Here is a 15,325-nt window from a genome sequence, read left to right on the forward strand (position 1 = left end):
CGCCTAAAATCATGGCCATTTTTTTGTACCGTTGGTGGTCCCTTCGAATAGAACAGATTTTTTTTTGCTCGAAGTTTTGGGCCATTTAAACCTCCCTAGAGTTTTTGCGACTAAATTTTATTGCTTCGACATCCTGTCCAATTCTCTTGAAATTTGACCCTAGTTGTTTTATTGCGAGATATCGACAGTGCCGACCACCCTGGGGTGTTTATCTTAAGCCAGGATGAAGGATTTAATGCCTAATAAATGTGAGGGTGACAACGACTTCGTTTGCGTTCACTCTACTGGGATGGAACCGGGAATTTGTTGAATATCCTTTCAATGAGCCTGTACTAATTGTGATTATTATTCACATTCATTACAAGAGAAGCATCTTTAACTCTGACAAAAGCAATAAATTATTGTAGAGCTAAAGAAACAAGTAAAGACCAAGTGAAAATGTTGGATAATGAATCTCGAGTAGATGCCATCAAAGCTAGTACATCAAGATCAGTCATGAAAAAAGACTCCAATAAATCTTGTAATAAGTGTGGTTATAAACACAAGTTCGAAAACAAGTGTCCTGCTACTGGAAAGACATGTGCAAAATGCCAGGGCCGTGACCACTTTGCTAAAGTTTGTCGTAACAAAAATCAAGTTAAGAAAAAAGTACACAGTTTATTGCAAGAAGAAGAATCAGGTGATGAAACTGGAAGTGATTACGAGTTCTTCGTGAGTTCAGTCGATAAAATTGATCAAGAAAAAAGAAGCAGTAAAGAAACGATGTGGACAACAGAGATACAAGTCAATGGTAAGACTGTTACATTCAAGCTAGATACCGGAGCTGAGGTAAGCACCTTACCATTAGATGTTTTAAAGAAAATCGCTCCAGATGTGTCTGTGCGTAAGACAAATATCACATTAATGTCATATGGTGATCCAAATTTTAAACTACGGTGTGTAGGTGAAGTTGTGTTGTCATGCAAAGTCAAAGAGCGCAAAGAGAAAGTTTCGTTTGTTGTAGTGAATGCTAAAAACCAAATGCCCTTGTTAGGTCTACAAGAATGCCTAAAATTAAATTTAATTAGAAAAGTAGATTCTTTAAGTAAAAAAGTACTGTTCAAAACTTTAGACGATGTTGTCAATAATTATTCTCAAGTATTTGAAGGGTTAGGAAAGTTTCCGACACAGCATCATATAACTTTGAAGCCAGAAGTGAAACCGAAGATAAATGCTATTAGGCGAGTGCCTCACACTTTGCAAGAACCACTAAAAAAGAAGTTGTCTGATCTTGTGTCCCAAAACATAATAGAAAAAGTTGATAAACCATCAGAGTGGGTACATCCTTTGGTTATCGTTGAGAAACCAGATGGTGACCTACGTTTGTGTCTTGACCCAAAAGACTTAAATCAAGCCATTCAAAGAGATGATGACCTTTGGCACTCCCTTTGGTCGTTATAAATTTAAGAGATTGGCTTTTGGTATTTGTTCGGCCCCAGAGGTTTTTCAAAAGAAAAATTGTGAAATTTTTGGAGACATCCCTGGAGTGGGACTCTACTTTGATGATTTGATCGTAACAGGTGCCACGGAGGCCGAACATGACCAAAACCTAAAGTGTGTATTAGATAGAGCATATCAAAATAATATGAAGTTCAATAAAAAGAAAATTCAATTTAAGAAGGAGAGTGTCAAGTTTATGGGCCAAATTTTCTCACATAAAGGTGTTGAAACAAACAAAAAATATATTAAAGCTATTTTAAAAATGCCTGTGCCTGAGTGTAAGGCAGATGTGTTAAGATTTTTGGGCATGGTCAAGTATGTGGGCAAGTTTATACCAAATCTGTCAAAAATAAGTGCTCCGTTAAGATCGTTAACAAGAAATGATTGTGAGTTTGAGTGGACAGAAGAAAAAAAAATTCTTTCAATACTCTATTACATCTGTTAACCAATTCTCCAGTTTTGACATATTTCAACTTAAAAAAACTGATTGAAATAGAAACAGACGCATCTAAAGACGGGCTGGGTGCCTGTTTGTTGCAGGAAGGCAAGCCTGTTGCATTTGCATCGCGTAGTCTGACTAAAACTGAGCAAGCCTATGCTCAGATTGAAAAGGAAACACTAGCAATTCTTTTTGCTGTACAAAAATTTCACTATTTTATTTATGGATTATCCACTAAAATTTACAGTGATCACAAACCTTTGGAATATATTTTCAAAAAAGAGTTACAGTCAGCATCTCTAAGAATTTTGAGAATGAGGCTAAAACTCTTGAAATATAGTTTGGAAATTTGCTACAAACCGGGAAAGTATATGTATATTTCTGACGCACTCTCTCGTGAAGGGAAACTCTCTCAAGAAGGGAAACGAAAAGTCTGAAAATGAAATAGATTTTGCAGTTCATTCTGTAATTAAATACTTGCCTATGTCCACAAATCGAATCAAACAATTCACTGTTGAAACAATTAAAGACCCACAGCTCAGTACTGTAATAACATTTATTAAGAATGGTTGGCCACTTCAAAAAAACCAAATTCCAGAAAATATCAAAAATTTTCACAAATTGAGAGATAAATTATTTGAATGTAAAAATGTATTGTTCCTAGAAAACAAATTAATTGTTCCTCGTAACCTAAGACAGGAAATGATAAAACTTTTGCATGAGGGCCACTTAGGAATTGAAAAGACAAAGTCGCAAGCCAGAAAGGTATTTTATTGGCCAGGTATTTCAGTGGATATTGATACTTATATAAAAAAATGTAAGACCTGTGAAAAATTCGCGAGAAGGAATCCAAAACAAAAACTTCTGTCATACCCAGTACCTGATAGGCCATGGGAACGTGTTGGTACCGACATATTCACATATGCTGATCAGAGCTATTGTGTTTTGTTTGACTCTTACTCAAACTGGCTTGAGATTTTGCCAATAAGAAATAAAAGCGCTGAAGCTGTTATTTCTCAAATTAAACCAGTGTTCGCAAGATTTGGGACCCCTGATATTGTTGTGAGTGATAATGTACCCTATAAGAGTCAGAAATTTTTAGAGTTTGCCAAGTGTTTTACTTTGCAACTTGTTGAATTAAAACTCCGATTACTTTGATAATTAAAAGTTTTATTTCTTAATCCTGGAACCGTTGTTCCTGCTAACATCTATTAGTTGCTACTTAACTAACCACAGAGAATACATGTCAAAAGTCACATAGTGGTATAACCTCTATGGTTTAGTGGCCTCAGCACTATCTTAATATTATATTAAACATCCTCCCTCTTAAAGATTAAGCCTATCTGGCTTCTTAATCTGCCTACCATATCTGGAAGTTACTTTGTCTGAATTTACATTAACTGTTATATCCTCAAGAGGTGTATCATCACCAGAAGTACATTGACCTGAATCATCTGCTCGAGATAAGTTATCTTGAGTTTTACTCAAATATTCTGGAGATAGACTCTCATCATTAACTATTAACTCTATGAATTCATTATTTGACGGCTTCAGATCAATTCTATTTCTTCTGAGGACGTTACCAGTACAATTTTTCACAATATATGATCTTGGGTTTACATGTTGACTTACAATTTTTCCAGATTCCCAAGTTTTCTTCAAATGATATGTCGAGACCATGTCTGGGTGTGTTCGTGGATTTAGCCAAAGCCTTCGACACGGTCGGTCATGACGGATTGCTTGACACTCTGGAGTGCATGGGTGTCGAGGGTAGTCCACTCAACTGGTTTAGAAGCTATCTGATAGGTAGAAAGCAATGCGTCCAAGTTGGAGAATCGATAAGCTCACTATCAGACATACATTATGGAGTGCCTCAGGGAACAATATTGGGCCCTGTTCTTTTTAATATTTACATTAACTCGATGTTTTCATTGCGCACCAGGGGGAAACTATTTACATTTGCGGACGATACTGCGGTATTTTATGAGGGAGATAGCTGGGAACAACTAAAGAGTATGGTAGAAATGGACTTCAAAGACATAATTCAGTTTCTTAATTATAAGGTTTTAACAATAAACAAGCAGAAAACAAAATTTATGCTGTTTTCCAATAGCTCAACTGTGTTGCCTGAGTATAGAACGTTAAATGTTGAGGATGACTTCACAATTCATTCAGCAGATCATATAAAATATCTAGGTGTAATATTGGACCCATATTTGAGATGGAATTTTCAAGTCGATAACGTTGTGAAGAAAATTCGGAAAATGATACCTAGATTCAGGTTTTTTAGGGAATTCTGTAACCCTCAGTTGTTGAGAACATTGTACTTGGTTTTGGTTCAACCCCTTTTGGTATATGGCCTACTTGGATGGGGAGGGGTAGTGAAACATTATTTACTTAAGCTCGAGGTAACACAGAAATGGTTGTTAAAGATAATATACAATAAACCATATCGCTATCCGAGTGAAAAACTGTTCCAAGAATCTGCTGTTATGAATCTTCGACAGCTGTATATGCTAGTGCTTGCTGTGCATCAATTTAAAAACATTTCGTCCGCGGAATTTAACGAGCATTTGCATGGAACGCGACACAGAGGACGAATGATTTTAATACCTAGAACAATGAAAACCATAGGACAACGATCGCACACATTTTTATCCCCTCGAGTGTACAATTACATACCAGCGTGTATTAAAGCAAGTAATAGCTTAAAAATTTTTAAATTAAAATTGAAAACGTGGATAGGAAACTTAAGTTCTCAGGAAGTTACGAATTTGTTAGATATTAAGAACTCGTATGTCCATACCTGAAATGTTGGGGGGAACCTTGGTCACAACAGCGGATTAATTGCATATTGGGCTCCTGATGCCTTGTAATGTGGTGTTAATAAAATGTTGTGTATATAGTCTATTAGATATTTGAGTGTATATATATTGTGTACATGAAGAGTGGAACAAATAATTTCAATGTAGATGCCTCAAACAAGGTGCCTACGCACCTTCGAGGTAAAGAATAGTTTATTGATTTGCCTTTGTATCCATATTTAGGTTGAATTGTACTCAAATATGTTTGGTATAAGAAACTGTACTCTGAAAAATGTTTTAATTTTGCTCAATAAACTTATAATAATAAATAATAATAATAATGATTATACACAGAAACATTCTGTTCACTTTGTAATGGATCCAATTTTTTTGCATTTTTATCATAATAATGTTTGGATTTATCACGTTTAGTTTCTATCCTTTCTAAAGTATTTTTACAAATTTGGGGTTGCAACAAATCTGTCACTATAGGGACCTTAGTCTTACATATCCTTGAATTTAACAATTGTGATGGGGAGTAACCCATGTGTTTCAAAGGAGAATTTCTATAATTTAACAGAGCTGTATGAACATCTGATCCTTCTTCTAAGGACTTTTTTAACATTGACTTTGCAATTCCCACGGCTTTTTCGGCCAATCCATTGGATCTTGGATAATTAGGGCTTCTGAAAGTAAGACTAAAATCCCATTCTTTAGCAAAATCTCTAAATTGTGCACTATTGAAAGGTACATTGTCTGCAATCAACAAATCAGGGGTACCAAATCGTGCAAACACATCCTTAATCCTACATATGACAGATTCCGCACTTTTATCTCTTAACTTAAGTAATTCCAGCCAGTTGGAATAAGCATCATACATTGTTAAGAACGATTTACCACCATATGAAAAAATGTCTATTCCTATCATTTCCCATGGCCGTTTGACTAAAGGAAATTGCTTTAGTGGTTCTTTGCATTGTTTTCTCGAATACTTCTCACAAATTTTGCAACATTTTACATATGATTCTATATCAGATGCTTGTCCTGGCCAGTAAAATATCAATCTAGCTCTAGCTTTGGTTTTTTCTATTCCTAGGTGACCCTGATGGAGTAATTTTAACATTTCAGATCTTAAAACTAAAGGCACAATAAGTTTATTTTCTAAAAACAATAATCCATCAACAAATACTATTTTTTCTCTAAGCTTATAATAATTATAAACACAATCAGGGATTTTGTGTTTTTTTCGTGGCCACCCTTCATTAACAAATTTACCTACTAGGCTTAGTTGTGGGTCTCTAAGTGTTTCAGTTTTAAACTCTGATTTTCTTTCTTCTGACATAGGTAAACACTTCCCAATAGAATGAACTACATAATCAATTTCACAGTCGGTATTTTTACTTTTTCCTTCAATATAGGCTCTTGATAGAGTATCCGAAATGTACATTTCCTTTCCGGGTTTATATTCTACATTTAATTTATAATTCAAGAGCTTTAACCGCATTCTTGAATCCTTGGCGACAGTGCTTGAAGTTCCTTAAGAAAAATCCTTTCCAATGGCTTATGGTCACTGAAAACTTGGACATCTAACCCATAAATAAACAGATGGAACTTTTTCACTCCAAACAATATCGCCAACATTTCTTTTTCAATTTGGGCATATTTTTGCTCCGTTTTCGTTAAACTCCTGGAAGCAAATGCTACCGGATGCCCTTCTTGCAATAAGCAAGCACCTAACCCGTCTTTTGAAGCATCGACTTCTAAAGAAATTCTTTTCTCAGTATCAAAAAATTTAAGTACAGGAGCATTAGTCAATAAAAATTTCAAATGTTTCATTGAAACATCATGACTACTATTCCAATGCCATTTCACATCATCTCTTGTTAAATCTCTTAAAGGCGCAGTGATCAATGACAAATTTGGAATAAATTTTCCTACAAATTTTACCATTCCCAAGAATCTCAACAACTCCTTTTTATCAACAGGATTTTTCATGTTCATTATTGCTTTAACATATTTCTCATTTAGACTGATTCCTTTTTCTGAGAATATTTGGCCTAAAAATTCGACTGATTTCTGTTTATACTGAATTTTGGATTTATTAAATTTCACATTATATTTAATGGCTCTATTCAAAACTAATCGTAAATTTCTGTCGTGTTCCTCTTCGGTTTCTCCCGTGACAATTAAATCATCAAAATATAGTCCTACACCGCTTATGTCACCAAACAACTCGTAATTTTTCTTTTGGAAAACTTCAGGAGCTGAGGAAATACCAAAAGGCATTCTCAGAAATTGATAAGTACCAAACGGTGTACCAAAACTACACAATTCAGAACTGGGTGTATCTAATTCTATCTGCCAATACCCATCACGCATATCTAAAACTGTAAAGAATTTTTTTCTTGATAATTTTGAACTTATTTCATCTACTGATGGTATCAAAAAATGTTCTTTTCTTATCGCTTCATTCAAATATTTCGGATCTAAACACAACCGAATGTCTCCGTTAACTTTTTCTACTATGACTAGAGCATTCAACCAATCAGTAGGTTTATCTACCTTCTTTACTATACCTTTTATCTCTAATTCGTCAAGTTTTTCTTTTAAGCGATTATTTAACGTTCTAGGAATTCTTCTTATAGGTATTATTTTAGGTATTGCATTTTCTTTGAGAGAAATGTGATGTTTGGTCGGAAATTTACCAAGGCCTTCAAAAACTCTCGGAAATTGTCTAACCATGTCATCAACACTTTCCATAGGTTTGTACTCTATTGATTCATCACATCTAATTTGATCTACTCGTTTCACTAAATTTAACTTAATACAATCCTGCAGACCTAGAAGAGGTACTTGATTTTCCGCATTCACAACTACAAACATGACTTTGCTACTCATATTCCCTACTTTACAGGTAAGTTCAATTTCACCTATTGTCTCTAATTTGAATTTAGAACTTCCGTATGATATTAATGAAATATTAGTTTTACCTATTTTCTCAACATCAATTAACTTTAGCATATTATGTGGTATAATTGATACTTCGGCACCTGTATCCAACTTAAATTCTATCATCTTATCATTAATAGTTACTGCCTTCATCCAACTTCTTTCTTTACCTAGCTTCCTCGATGAACCTTCTTTCTTCTTCACCGAACTAATAAAGAATTCATCTTCACTTCCATTTAAACTAGGGGTTTCTTGCACTACCTCATGCACCTTCTTTTTACTTTTCTTTGGCATTTCTTTCACTTCACTTTTGCAAACTCGCGCGAAATGATTTTTTCCTTTACACTTAGCACACGTTTTTTTAAACGCTGGACACTTATTCTTCTCATGCCTGTATCCACAGTAGCCGCATTCTTGTAGGGTAGTTTTCACAGCACTGACTGTAGAATTTTCATTTTGTAGAACTTTCAGTTGTTGTTTGCTTACTTCCCGTGCTCTGCATATATCAATTGCCTTGTTAAGAGTTAAATCTGGCTCTCTCAATAATTTTTCCTGGGTGCTTTGGTCATGAACACCAAAAACTAACCTGTCTCTGACCATCTCTTCTCCTTTACTGTATCCAGTAGATTTTACAGCTGTTCTTAATTCCGTTAGGAATGCATCGAAAGTCTGTCCTTCCTTTTGTACAATGCTGTTGAAGAGAAATCGTTCATAGATCTCATTTTTCTTTGGTTCACAGTGGTTTTTGAACTGTCCAAGCACATTTTGTAGTGTTCTTTGTTGATTCGTCAGAGGTTCAAACGTGTTGAAAAGATCGAGGGCATCATCGCCAACAAAATTCAACAGAACTGCTACTTTTCTTTCTTCAATTTCTTCGTTTAGACTACATGCTTTCATGAAGTTTTCAAACTTCTGCTGAAACTTACGCCAGTTTTCCGCTATATTCCCATCTAGATTTAGGGGTTCTGGCGGTTTGAAATATTTTTCCATCCTGAATTATCAAACTTGAAACGTGAACGTGGTAACTTAACCTCACCTTATCTTGCCGGTTATGGTTTATAATTAGTGTGAATCCTTTACTAGGCGGATATAATCACAGATTTTCACCTGACACCATGTTTTACTTTGCAACTTGTTGAATTAAAACTCCGATTACTTTGATAATTAAAAGTTTTATTTCTTAATCCTGGAACCGTTGTTCCTGCTAACATCTATTAGTTGCTACCATAGACCTAATATCAAATGGACAGGCCCTTAGAGAGAAATTCTGGCATGCCGCATATGAAAGAGAGAGATGGAGCTAGATGAGTCAACGTCAAAATCATATGATCAAAACATTGAACTCACATTCAGAAAATCGCTAATTTTTCTCTCAATCTGAATTGAACACATAGTTAATCTGATTGATTCGATTTGTAAAAGTGTTGAACATTCTAATAAAAGGAATTAGCGGTAAGTATTCCGTGAAATCTTTATCGGATTTCAATAAGTTCATGAAACTTATTGAAAGGCCGATTTCATCTTGAAAATTAATTGAAAGCTCATGTTTTTCTAGAATCCATCTGCTATTACGAAATTCAAAGCACCAAAAGAACTAATTTTCAAATAAAATGCCTCACACTCGTGCAGCCTTCAATTGTACAGCGAGATTAGAAAAAAGCCAAAAGTTGAAATTTCATTCGTAAGTATTTATTTCTTTTAATACCCTCTGAATTCATACATAAAGGAAATATCAGTTCACAGTTTTCCAAAGGATGCGAATTAAGGGAACAGTAGATGAAAGCTGAAGAAGAATTGATTTCAACCCTTTTTCCTTGTTGAAAATATGCAGCAACCGTTTTCATCAACATAATTTATTAATATTCATGGTACAAAATCTCTGAAAAAAGATGTTATTCCTTCAGTTTTCAGTTTCTCCAATTATATGCCTGAGAGATTAAATTATGGAGATAAATGTCTTGAAGATAATATTGAAGGTACATTAATATTTTATTTTTTATGGATGTGAAATATCTATTTATTTTCCGTCCCTTATTTTATTCATTCATATAAATAATTATTGCAAAAGAAATTGAACAGGACCAGCCAGAGACAAAACAGCAAGAGATGGGGCAACCAGAGACGGTACAACTGTTTATAATATCAAAATCCTCTGCTGCTGCCATGGAAGATTTTTCCCCAAGATTGAATACTAATATTAGAAATACTAGAAATTAGAAACCTGGGAATGAGGATTTCCAAGAATGGAACACTAGACGAAGTAATATCTGAGAGAAACATCCAAAGAAAACCAATAATCTCAATGTTAAATAGGATATTATCGATTAAAAACATAAATGTGAATAATAAGAAAAAATGTACTTAATAATTAGGAGCATAATAACATACAGCTCTGAAGTGAACAGCAGCTGGAAAATCTGAAAGGGACATGATACCAAATGATACAATAAGACATAGAATGGAAATAAGACATGATATTATTGATCTTAAGAACACAACAGTTGGTTTGGTACAGACAAGTCCATAAATACTTATGATACTAGGTGTGATTTAAACGATAATAATGTAAGTTCAATTCAAGAAAAACCAAATATGAAGATCAAATAGTTTGAAATTTTTAGTTTTTTAGATTGCCATACTAAATGAGGAACATATTCTGTGCCATGGCTTAAAAATTCATCTTTCGGGAAGCTCATTCACTGAAAGGCTGAAAATGGGTATCTTAAATTATTTAGTTGAAAATTACTTTTAACATATGTGAACAACAACTTATAACGTTATAATATGTATTTTTCAGGAAAAATGAATGTATCATAACTGATCCTTGGAGAGATAAGGAGAAGAATATTCATAAATTTCAAGATTTGGAGGAGTTTAGAACTAAGAAGAGGAAGAGCTCAATCCTGATATTTTTCAATATCCTGGATATTAAATGATTGGAAGAGTGAATATCCTCCTTAGTGGAGAGTGAGAAATCCGACTGCGAATATGTTCTTCCTCATGAGCAGATAGGCTAGAGTCGGACCATTTTTTAAATCATTTATTGTAATAATGTATTTTGAACAGCAATGAAAACTTAATGAATACAATTCTACATAAACTCTCTTTTTTTTAATTGCCTGTGTTATCTGGAAACAATTTTTTGAAAGATTTTACTATTATCAAATTGATAAGTGACTTGAACTAAACTAGTTGGAAGTAATAGAAAATTGAAGAATGAAATGTAATAGACATAACTGCTTGTATTTAAACGCTAAAATTGTTTGTAAAAATGATTTTTCATTCTACCATCAATAATATTTGTACTTAGAATTTTGGTTGTCGAAAGCCAAAGTAATAAAATAGAACAACACAAATAGGTGATTACTAAGCAGTATACTTTCATTTTGAATCTTTAAATGGTTATATTTAAGAATTAGTCTATATTGAATTGATTATTCCAACCAAACATTTGAAAGAATGATCATCTTCACTCAATAATAACATAATATAACGATTTTCACTTGATAAAAATATATGAAAATTATTTTGATTTTAAGTTGCGATATAATAAAAAAATATATTTTTTCTACTATCTTAATAGAAAACTTAATTCTCGCCCCTAAAGAAGGAAGGAAAAATGTTTTCCTCCCGGCAGGAGTAGAAGTACCATTTTCCTCCCTGACTGATAAAAATGACGACCTTAACAGTAGTAGAAAAGACTATATACATACCTAAGGAAAAAATGCTTTCCTTTCTTGGTATATAAATAATAAAAATATTATTTATTATAGCTTTTTCCATAAATTCTCAAACAAAAATTAAACGTTTGATAGTCGAAAATAGATTAATATAAGAAAGATTTCAAGCAATTCTAACCCTCGTTTACATTGCTAGAATTCCAATATATCAAAATAACAATGAGTTTCATTCAAAATAAAAGAAAAATTCAAGATTTTCAAAACGTAAGTCCAATGTTTTGGTCATATGATTTTGACATTGACTCATCTAGCTGCATCTCTCTCTTTCATATTCAGCCTGACGCGAACTCTTCGTGAAAGTCTCGTTAGGGCCTGTCCATGTGATATAAGGTCTATGGTTGCTACTTAACTAACCACAGAGAATACATGTCAAAAGTCACATAGTGGTATAACCTCTATGGTTTAGTGGCCTCAGCACTATCTTAATATTATATTAAACACCAAGAATTGGAACTTTGCTCTTGTCACACGTAGCCCAGAATATCCACAGTCAAATGGATTGGCTGAAAAAGCTGTGGCTATAGCAAAAAACCTTCTTAAAAAATCATTGGAGGAAGGAAAAGGTGATTTGTGTTGTGCGTTATTGAATTATAGGAATTCTACATTAAAAGGAATGGGTTATTCACCATCTCAATTATTGAACAGCAGAAATTGCAAGACTAAGGTTCCAATTACTTGCGAATTATTGTATCCTAAATTGTGTGTGAATGTAAAAGAAAAAATTGTAGCCAAACGTCAAATTAATGAGCAATATTATAACCGTAATACTAAAAATCTAATACCGCTCAAAAAAGGGTCAGATGTAACTGTTTTAAATCACAGAGATAATATTTGGGAACCTGCAAAAATTGAGGACATACATGATAGTCCCAGATCATATATATTGAAAGATTGTAAAGGCAACACTATCAGAAGAAATCGCAGTGATATTAAACCATCAGAGAACCCATTCAAGTTAACTGACAGTTCATTGGATGTTTGTGTATCTGATAGTGATGCCACCCCATCGTCAACTGTTCCAAGAAATAGTGTTTCACAGTTTGAAGAATCTAAAAGGTTAACACCAGAATTGCATAACCCCTTACAAGTTCCAGAATCAAATAAGTATCAAGTTCAATCCACTCGCTCAGGACGTGTCATTAAAAAACCAGACAAATTGAACTTGTGAGGGGAGATGTATAATATGGTGCCTCATATTGAAGTAGTTTGTGTTGCATATCCTCTTGACACTTGATATGGATAAATAAGAATTGTTGTTCTATGTTCACAATTGTTTGTTCAGGTTATGTCAATCAATGTGGGGATACCATAGACCTAATATCCATGGACCGAGTGTCACGTGATTTTTCAGAAGCTCGTAGAGGAGAAAGACCTAGAGAGAGAAGAATATATGATTTCTCTTGATTCGAACAGAGATGCTACTGATGGCAATCTGTGAAGAACCTAAAAGCAATAAAGAGGTGATTTATTACTCTGAGATGGTCAAATGTCAAAATCATCTGATTGAAAGATATAAAGACATGATATTTATTTATACGTTTTATGAACTGAATAGAATGAAATTTACATACTTTTTTATATTTATCATTTCGATTTGCCTAATTCAATGATGGAATAAAATATGGCATATATTTGGATGAACTTCTACCATGTGAATCAGGAAAATTGAGAAATTTTAGACCATACTTCTTTCTGACATTGTGGGGACAGAACAGGATTTAATGTAACAATGAGTTGGACTCGTTAATATCTCAAGGAAATATAATATACATATAAATAATTGCTTATAGGAATCAGCAATGCTCTTATTGGCTATAGGTGAAGATAAGTAATATTCGATTCAATCATCTTTTGAATCGGTAATATTTCTTTTACTTCAGGTAGAAAAATTCTCAATATTTTTCATGAGACTAAATAGAAGCAAATTCGGAATAATATTTTTATTTCGAAAAGGATTATGCTACAGAAAATTTTCATTAGATAAAAGAGAACATTCATTCATCTATGATTATCGAAATTCAAATTTGGAATAACGATTTAACGTTAAACTCTTCGAGTTGAAAGAGATGTATATTGTTCTCTTTCTCTAGGGCAATAAATCAAGAGAGTTGACAGACTGCCATCCGATGTTCCATCTTATTCGTTCTCTCGACTTCTCTCTCTAACGCGACGTCCATGGATATTAGGTCTATGGGGGATACTGAAAATGGTGATAATAAAATCAACGTGTTCTAGAACTCCTAGTTTTCTTTTGGTAACCCTTAACTTCTAACAAGTTATACAATGGCGTCATGTTTTAAGTATTTAAAATGCAAAAGCGAGCAATTCGCACGATTATGAGAATGACGAATAGAGAGACATGCAGAGGAGTATTCCTGAAAAATGGATTACTTACGGCAACTGCCATACACATCCAGGAGTGTTTGATATTCCTCTTCAAGAATAAGAACAACTTTGAAACCAAAACCCCCAACACATATAACACATGAACAGTAGAATTAAAATTTCCAAAACATCGACTCACACTAACAGAGAGAGGTCCGGAGTATAGATGTATAAAATATTATAATAAGATAGCAAACTTCATAAAAGATTCATCAAACCTTAAGTTATTCAAAAGGCAAATCTACAAACTATTGCTGCAAATTGAACCATACACAATAGAAGAATTTTTGAATTATGATATCAAAAATGGAAACAAATATAATTAATGGGCGTTGAACCCAGTGACACTATTTCAATTCAGGTGGATAATGTAACATTGTATCTTTTTTATTTGAAATAAAGTTTGTTTATTATTATTATTTGTGGATGGATGCAATGTTAAGTGAGATTAATTCCTTTGAAAAGAATGAAACATGGGAATTGGTAGATTTACCAAAGGAAATAGAAAATTTCCCTCATTTTTGTCGGTCTCAACTGTTAATTGTATAAAGTACAGTCCATTCAGGAATTATTGACATCGAAGTAGGCCATGAACGTCTAGTCGCGGCTTTATTTCTGGTTACAAAAATATCACTAAAAATTGCTATGGTTCATCATAGAAATGACCAGTTTAAATTATTTTCATCATTTTTGTATCCGAAAGATCCTGAATTTTCGAAATTACGATTATTACGAAGGGACGCATACAGTCATGATTTCATAAATTGAAATCCAGATTAGATAACGTAAAAATATAGTGAAATGCTATCTCATTTCAAGGAAATTCAATGAAGAGATATCTATTCATTTAAGAGTCGCTCATGAAAGATCCCATTGAAGATCATTAAAATAGGCATATTTCTTTTCGCCAAAGGCTCTACAAAAATTGTTGCATTACTGATGGACACTGGATACCAACCTGCTTGCAAAATTCTTATTAAATCACTCTTATGGATCATTTTAACTGTGGTGTCTAAACTGGTGAAGAAAACAGAAAAAACTGGTTGATAAATTTAAATAGTGTAGCTTAGTGAATGGAAGAGCCGTATCATAATAAGACAGAAATAAAATTCAAAGAATCCATTTAGTATATGAAAAATTTTGACATCACAGTTGTACTGTAACTTTCAAAATTGGAACCAATTTATCAGCCGATGTGTAAATTACTTTCTAAAGTCACTATTTATTGAAACTGTTCATGACATGAATGATTGATTAAACTTGTATGAAAAATATAGGTACTATTTGTACTCGAGTTTTCTGTTTTTTATTGAAATGCTTGTATACTAGTTTTTATTAAATTACATAAATTATTTTGCCCATAACAGCTTTACCTCACTCACTAAAAGCATTTTTGCATGAAATTATTTTTAATTTGTGAATTTTAAAATTTTATTGCATTCTATTATTATCTTCAAGGGGGTAAGAGATGAAGAAATTCTTGAAGTTACTCTTCTGAATATATTTTTCAATTAAATACTCAGTAAAAA

The sequence above is a fragment of the Harmonia axyridis genome, chromosome 6, assembly GCF_914767665.1.
Source record: "Harmonia axyridis chromosome 6, icHarAxyr1.1, whole genome shotgun sequence".
Lineage (NCBI taxonomy): Eukaryota > Metazoa > Arthropoda > Insecta > Coleoptera > Coccinellidae > Harmonia > Harmonia axyridis.